The sequence below is a fragment of the Leucopleurus acutus genome, assembly GCF_964270905.1.
Source record: "Leucopleurus acutus genome assembly, chromosome: 1".
NCBI lineage: Eukaryota > Metazoa > Chordata > Mammalia > Artiodactyla > Delphinidae > Leucopleurus > Leucopleurus acutus.
In genome coordinates, this window is record NC_139142.1 from 45,953,849 (window position 1) to 45,961,485 (window position 7,637).

Sequence of the window (7,637 nt, forward strand, 5' to 3'; positions counted from 1 at the left end):
ATCAATTTAAACAGCCACGCGTGACTAACGGCTCCTGTATTAGACTACACAGGTCTAAAATTTACCTGCGGGCTCTGGTAAAATGTAAAGGGGGCTTCACACTGCCCCAGCCTCTGAGCGAATCAGTCAGCATTCTATCTGACGTAGAATAAACCTTGTCGAGACACCTAAAATGCTACCCTTGAATGAAGTTCAAAATTTCTCTCGCCCATATTTTCTACTTTCTCAGGTGAGTCGTCCCTTCTAGAGCTGAGGGTGGGTCCTCGGGAGGCAGTTCCCCTTTGTGTGATAAGGTTCTGGACATAGTTACCAGGCAAGGGAAAGATACATTTCAAGTGTTGACCTGAAATAGATTGCCAGATGTTTCTCCAGCAAAGATGGGTTTATTCCAGATCAGTAAAGAACTGCGATTCGGGATCTGCATCCACATGCAAGTCCCCAAAATGGCAAGGGAGGAAGAAGAACACTTTTATAGAGGGGCAAAGGAAGTTGGGAGGACTATGGCAAACAAAGAGCCCATGACTTTATTTTTATTTATTTATTTTGCGGTACGCGGGCCTCTCACTGTTGTGGCGTCTCCCGTTGCGGAGCACAGGCTCCAGACGCGCAGGCTCAGCGGCCATGGCTCACGGGCCCAGCCGCTCCGCGGCATGTGGGATCTTCCCGGACCGGGGCATGAACCCATGTCCCCTTCATCAGCAGGCGGACTCTCAACAACTGCGCCACCAGGGAAGCCCCAGAGCCCACGGCTTTTAATTGTTTGAGTCCTTGCCAGGAAAGAGGAGGAGTCTTTCATCTTCCTTTTGGGCTCTGCTGTTATCACAGGGCATGAGAGCTCCCTTGCTGGTCTCCCAACCCTATTTAATTCAGGTTTCTGTTTATTAATTTTTTACACAAATGAAGCTGGAGAGGAGCTTGTTGCCAAAAGGTAGGACCTCGAGGTATATGGTGATGAAACATTATTTTCCAAAGTGTAGATGGGATTCATTCATAAGGTGGCTGGATCTCATGGTCTGGCTTGGACAATTCCACGTAAACTCTTGTTTCCCCCGACATCAGGAAACTGCCTCTGCCCTCATTAGATCATGAGTTCCCCTGGACAAATATTGCCCAATGCTGTATTTTGCCATGCTTCTATGGCCTGTAGTACTGTATATGTCTTCTTAGATGCCTTCCTTTCTGTCACCACTGCATACAGTCAACCAAGTCCTACTGAGCTTATCTCCTAAATATTGTCAAATACATTCACTCCTTTTCCTCCCAGCTTCCACAGCTTTAGTCAGAGCCACAGCAACTTTTGCCTGGATCATTGTCCTTGCTTCCAGTCTCATGCTTCTCTAATGGGGGTCATCGCGTCCAGTTGAGCAGTTTGTATACTGCAAAAGGTGGCTGGCCAAGGAGGTTAGTGGGGCTGAAGTATCGCCTGCATTCTTGTGCACGGGTACAGGAGCTCTGTTTATCTGGAGAGAGTACCTTTGTAATTTGCACAAAGGTGCCACATAATCCTCATGGCTATCCAATATGGTAGCCACTAGCCACATGTGGCTCTTTAAATTTTTTTTTAATAAATTTATTTATTTTAATTTTTGGCTGCATTGGGTCTTTGTGCTGTGTGCGGGCTTTCTCTGGTTGCGGTGAGCGGGTCTACTCTTTGTTGCGGTGCACGGGCTTCTCATTGCAGTGGTTTCTCTTGTTGCGGAGCACGGGCTCTAGGCACGCGGGCTTCAGTAGTTGTGGCAAGTGGGCTCAGTAGTTGTGGCATGCGGGCCTTAGAGCACAGGATCAGTAGTTGTGGCGCACGGGCTTAGTTGCTCCGCGGCATGTGGGATCTTCCCGGACCAGGGCTCGAACCCGTGTTCCCTGCATTAGCAGGCAGATTCTTAATCACTGCACCACCAGGGAAGCCCTGGCTCTTTAAATTTTAATTAATTAAAATAAGTAGAATTTAAAGTTCAATTTCTCAGTCATACTAGCCACATTGCAAGTGCTCAATAGGCACAAGTGGCTATTGGCTACTATATTGAACAGTGCTGATAAAGAAAATCTCCACCATTGCAGAAAGTTCTGTCTGACAGCACTGGATAGACTGCTTCTAAACCATTCTCTATACAGTTTGCTGGTGTGAGCGATCTTTAGCACAAAGCTAAACATGTCCCTCTCTTGCTTAAAAGCCTTCAGTGATATCCATTTCCATCAGCAGTGATCATTTAGCAGGTGGTGAACCAATTTTGTGGGTGACAACCAACATTAAAAACAAGACAGCAGGGAAAAGCAACAAATAACATACAAGAGAATCACCATAAGGTTAACACCTGATCTTTCAGCAGAAACTCTGCAAGCCAGAAGGGAGTGGCAGGACATATTTAAAGTGATGAAAGGGAAAAACCTACAACCAAGATTACTGTACCCAGCAAGGATCTCATTCAGATTTCATGGAGGAATTAAAACCTTTACAGACAAGCGAAAGCTAAGAGAATTCAGCACCACCAAACCAGCTTTACATCAACTGCTAAGGGAACTTCTCTAGGCAGGAAACACAAGAGAAGGAAAAGACCTACTATAACAAACTCAAAACAATTAAGAAAATGATAATAGGATCATACATATTGATAACTACCTTAAATGTAAATGGATTAAATGCTCCAACCAAAAGACATAAACTGGCTGAATGCATACAAAAGCAAGACCCGTATATATGCTGTCTACAAGAGACCACTTCAGACCTAGGGACACACACAAACTGAAAGTGAGGGGATGGAAAAAGAGATTCCTGGCAAATGGAAATCAAAAGAAAGCTGGAGTAGCAATTCTCATATCAGACAAAATAGACTTTAAAATAAAGACTATTAGGAGAGACAAAGAAGGACACTACAGAATGATCAAGGGATCAATCCAAGATGAAGATAAAACAATTGTAAATATTTATGCACCCAACATAGGAGAACCTCAATACATAAGGCAAATGCTAACAGCCATAAAAGGGGAAATCGACAGTAACACAATCATAGTAGGGGACTTTAACATCACACTTTCACCAATGGACAGATCATCCAAAATAAATATAAATAAGGACAAACGCTTTAAATGATACATTAAACAAGATGGACTTAATTGATATTTCTAGCACATTCCATCCAAAAACAACAGAATACACTTTCTTCTCAAGTGCTCATGGAACATTCTCCAGGATAGATCATATCTTGGGACACAAATCAAGCCTTGGTAAATTTAAGAAAATTGAAATCGTATCAAGTATCTTTTCCGACCACAACGCTATGAGATTAGATATTGATTACAGGAAAGAATCTGTAAAAAATACAAATACATGGAGGTTAAACAATACACTACTAAATATCCAAGAGATCACTGAAGAAACCAAAGAGGAAATCAAAAAATACCTAGAAACAAATGACAATGGAGACACGATGACTTAAAACCTATGGAATGCAGCAACAGCAGTTCTAAGAGGGGAGTTTATAGCAATACAAGCCTACCTCAAGAAACAAGAAACATCTCAAATAAACAACTGAACCTTACACCTACAGCAACTAGAGAAAGAAGAACAAAAATCCCCCAAAGTTAGCAGAAGGAAAGAAATCATAAAGATCATGTCAGAAATAAATGAAAAAGAAATGAAGGAAACAATAGCAAAGATCAATAAAACTAAAACCTGGTTCTTTCAGAAGATAAACAAAATTGATAAACCATTAGCCAGACTCATCAGGAAAACAAGGGAGAAGACTCAAATCAATAGAATTAGAAATTAAAAAGGAGAAGTAACAACGGACACTGCAGAAATACAAAGGATCATGAGAGATTACTACAAACAACTATATGCCAATAAAATGGATAACCTGGAAGAAATGGACAAATTCTTAGAAAAACACAACTTTCCGAGGCTGAACCAGGAAGAAATAGAAAATAAAAAGAGATCAATCACAAGCACTGAAATTGAAACTGTGATTAAAAGTCTTCCAACAAACAAAAGCCCAGGACCAGATGGCTTCACAGGCAAATTCTATCAAACATTTAGAGAAGAGCTAACACCTATCCTTCTCAAACTCTTCCAAAATATAGCAGAGGGAGGAACACTCCCAAACTCATTCTACGAGGCCACAATCACCCTGATACCAAAACCAGACAAAAATGTCACAAAGAAAGAAAACTACCAGTTTCACTGTATCACTGATGAACATAGATGCAAAAATCCTCAACAAAATACTAGCAAGCAGAATCCAACAGCACATTAAAAGGATCATACACCATGATCAAGTGAGGTTTATCCCAGGAACGCAAGGATTCCTCAATATACACAAATCAATCAATGTGATACACCACATTAACAAACTGAAGGAGAAAAACCATATGATCATCTCAGTAGATGCAGAGAAAGCTTTTGACAAAATTCAACACCCATTTATGATAAAAACCCTGCAGAAAGTAGGCATAGAGGGAACTTACCTCAACATAATAAAGGCCATATATGACAAACCCACAGCCAACATCATTCTCAATGGTGAAAATGGAAACCATTTCCACTAAGATCAGGAACAAGACAAGGTTGTCCACTCTCACCACTATTATTAAACATAGTTTTGGAAGTTTTAGACACAGCAATCAAAGAAGAAAAAGAAATAAAAGGAATCCAAATTGGAAAAGAAGAAGTAAAGCTGTCACTGTTTGCAGATGACATGATACTATACATAGAGAATCCTAAAGATGCTACCAGAAAATTATTAGAGATAATCAATGAATTTTGTAAAGTAGCAGGATAAAAAATTAATGCACAGAAATCTCTTGCATTCCTATACACTAACAATGAAAAATCTGAAACAGAAATTAAGGAAACACTCCCATTTACCACTGCAACCAAAAGAATAAAGTACCTAGGAATAAACCTACCTAAGGAGACAAAAGACCTGTATGCAGAAAACTTTAAGACACTGATGAAAGAAATTAAAGATGATATGAACAGATGGAGAGATATATCATGTTCTTGGATTGGAAGAATCAATATTGTGAAAATGACTATACTACCCAAAGCAATCTACAGATTCAATGCAATCCGTATCAAACTACCAATGGCATTTTTCACAGAACTAGAACAAAAATTTTCACAATTTGTATGGAAACACAAAAGACCCCGAATAGCCAAAGCAATCTTGAGAAAGGAAAATGGACTGGAGGAATCAGGCTCCCTGACTTCAGACAATACTGCAAAGCTACAGTAATCAAGACAGTATGATACTAGCCCAAAAACAGAAATATAGATCAATGGAACAGGATAGAAAGCCCAGAGATAAACCCATGCACATATGGTCACTTTATCTTTGATAAAGAAGGCAAATATACAATGGAGAAAAGACAGCCTCTTCAATAAGTGGTGCTGGGAAAACTGGACAGCTACATGTAACAGAATGAAATTAGAACACTCCCTAACACCATACACAAAAATAAACTCAAAATGGATTAAAGACAAAATTTAAGGCCAGACACTATCAAACTCTTAGAGGAAAACATAGGCAGAACACTCTATGACATAAATCACAGCAAGATCCTTTTTGACCCACCTCCTAGAGAAATGGAAATAAAAACAAAAATAAACAAATGGGACCTAATGAAACTTAAAAGCTTTTGCCCAGCAAAGGGAACCATAAACAAGACGAAAAGGCAACTCTCAGAATGGGAGAAAATGTTTGCAAATGAAGCAACTGACAAAGGATTAATCTCCAAAATATACAAGCAGCTCATGCAGCTCAATATCAAAAAACCAAAAACCCAATCCAAAAATGGGCAGAAGACCTAAATAGACATTTCTCCAAAAAAGATATACAGATGGCCAACAAACACATGAAAGGATGCTGAACATCACTAATCATTAGAGAAATGCAAATCAAAACTACAGTGAGGTATCACCTCACACCAGTCAGAATGGCCATCATCAAAAAATCTACAAACAATAAATGCTGGAGAGGGTGTGGAGAAAAGGGAACCCTCTTGCACTGCTGGTGGGAATGTAAATTGATACAGCCACTATGGAGAACAGTATGGAGGTTCCTTAAGAAACTAAAAATAGAACTACCATACGACCAGCAATCCCACTACTGGGCATATACCCTGAGAAAACCATAATTCAAAAAGAGTCACGTACCACAATGTTCATTGAAGCTCTGTTTACAATAGCCAGGCCATGGAAGCAACCTAAGTGTCCATCGACAGATGAATGGATCAATAAGATGTGGCACATATATACAATGGACTATTACTCAGCCATAAAAAGAAATGAAATTGAGTTATTTGTAGTGAGGTGGATGGACATAGAGTCTGTCTTACAGAGTGAAGTAAGTCAGAAAGAGAAAAACAAATACCGTATGCTAACACATATATATGGAATCTAAGAAAAAAAAAGTTTCTGAAGAACCTACAGTCAGGACAGGAATAACGACAGTGATGTAGAGCATGGATTTTAGGACACCCGGAGGGGGAAGGGGAAGCTGGGACCAAGTGAGAGAGCGGCATGCACATAAATACACTACCAAATGTAAAACAGATAGCTAGTGGGAAGCAGCAGCATAGCACAGGGAGATCAGCTTGGTGCTTTGTGTCCACCTAGAGGGGTGGGATAGGGAGGGTCGGAGGGAGATGCAAGAGGGAAGAGATATGGGGATATATGTATATGTATAGCTGATACACTTTGTTATACAGCAGAAACTAACACCCCATTGTAAAGCAATTATACTCCAATAAAGATGTTAAAAAAACAAATAAAAACCACCTAAGAATAAAAGAAAAGAAACAAACAAACAAAAAAACCCTCCAGAAACAAGACAGCAAAAAAGAATAGAAGGGCAAGTACTCATGGATATTTAGTTTTGTGAAATTTTTGTTTGTTATATATGTATTTCTTTGTCTCTGTATCCAGATGTCCATGTCTCTATAATTCCACGTGTGTATGATGTTCTGCTGTGTTGCAATGAAAAAGTCTAATTGTGTGTGGTGGGCAAAAGAGATTGAAAAACATGGGCTTATGGGATATGAAGTCTGAGCTCCTTAACCAGGCATATAAGGCCCTCTATGATCTAAACCCTTGATGACCCCTAACTCTCAGCACTGTCTTGTCCACTAATTTATAACTGTTTAGGTGGTTTCACCTAAGACACCGAAATTTTTTTCTTTCTTTCATCTCTGTGCCTTTGCTCACGTTGAACCTTCTGACTGGACGGCTGATCCTACCGTCTCTTTGCCTGGACAGCTTCTACTCATGTAAGCCTCAGTTTAAAAAACATCTATTCCAGGGCTTCCCTGGTGGCGCAGTGGTTGAGAGTCTGCCTGCCGATGCAGGGGACACGGGTTCGTGCCCTGGTCCGGGAAGATCCCACATGCCGCGAAGCGGCTGGGCCCCTGAGCCGTGGCCGTTGAGCCTGTGCGTCTGGAGCCTGTGCTCCGCAACGGGAGAAGCCACAGCAGTGAGAGGCCCGCGTATCGCAAAAAGACAAAAACAAAAACAAAACATCTATTCCAGGAATCCTTCCCTGAACGCCCCAGGGTGGGCTCGGCGCCCTGCTCTGACCTGTCATAACATGCTGCAGACTTCCGTTAACAGGGTAATAATGCTGTAATGATTTATTTACGTATTC